We start from the raw sequence: 1,315 nt of genomic DNA, 5'->3' as shown, positions 1-1,315 counted from the left end.
AGACCGCCTGTCACTGGTGAATGCTGCATCACTGGAGACAGACACCCTGCCGGCCCCCCCCGCCTGCCTCTCCCCTGGAGGACCCCCCATCCCTCCCTGAGCCCACACTTCTCCTTCTTCTGGCAAATTGTCACCATTTCCCTCCCTGTCCCCCCAGCCCTCGAAAAGCCGAGGTGATGGAGAGCCCTGGAGAGCCCAGACAATCCATGGGCTTGGGGGGTTCGGTTGCTAAAAAAAATCAGGAGAGGTTAGTTTTGGTTAGGTATCTTAATTTATTTTTTTTTCTTCCAGAGAAATCGCCTAACTCCCTTCTTTCAGACTCCAATGGGCGTGAGCTATTTACCTACCTGTCTTTCCTTACAAAAGAAAGGTTATTCTCTCAAAATGCAGGCAGGCTATCAGCGATTTTTTAACGCTCCCAACTTCTTCAATCGATTTGGTGCAAAAAGAAAAGTTTCCAGGCGTTAACAAAAAGAGAAAAAAATAAGAACAATCATGTGCCCACCACACATTGTTGCTTCCTCCTGATATGCAAAAGCTCTCTCATCCTCAGCTATATAGCTGAAACTCAGTCCTACGGTTTTATTTAATGAACGACACATTTATGAACAATCAAATGATCCTCGTAAAAATTTTATTGAAGGACATAAAAACATCCACGACTACTTGCCGAATAATGCAGCCTTTCACTGCAAAAGCTCAGCCTTTTTTTTTTTTTTTTTTTTTGGGGGGGGGGGTTTTTTAATTTTTTTTCCCCCTCCTCTTTCCAAAGATGCTCCTCGTACTATACATATATTTCCCCCCCCTCCTGAAGACACTTCTCTCCTAAAGCAGGACTAGACGTGCCTGTGCCCCACGGATTTCTCAGCTGCTCAGCAGCCTGACGATGAGACAGCGCTGCAAAAGATGACAAAAGCCCCTTTTGCTTTTAGGCTAAAAGCTTCTCCCCCCCCAGCTCCCTTCTCCAAGTGGGAGCCCACCTCCACCGCACTTCTCCCCTCGCCCCTTCCCACCGATATTCAATTTAATGTATCCATTAGAGGCTAGGAGCTGCAGAAGCAAAGGACAGAGACAAATTACGTCAAGAAATAGTTCCTGGACTACCTTCCACAATTACCTTCCACCTTCCTCAGCGCCAGGGCAAATCTCGCCCCCCCCAGCCCGCGGGTAGCGCATCCCCGGCCGGGACCGGCCGAGCCTCCCTCCTCCCCATCTCCGCCCCATCGCCAGCGGGTTTAGGAAAAGCCGGGTCGGCTTATTAAAAAAAAAAAAAAAAAAAAAAAAAAAAAAAAAAAAAAAAAAAAAAAACACCCGG

This window comes from Haliaeetus leucocephalus, unplaced genomic scaffold (assembly GCF_000737465.1).
Source record: "Haliaeetus leucocephalus isolate CR32 unplaced genomic scaffold, Haliaeetus_leucocephalus-4.0 Scaffold186, whole genome shotgun sequence".
NCBI classification, from domain to species: Eukaryota; Metazoa; Chordata; class Aves; order Accipitriformes; family Accipitridae; genus Haliaeetus; species Haliaeetus leucocephalus.
Note: the sequence above shows the minus strand (reverse complement) of the source record.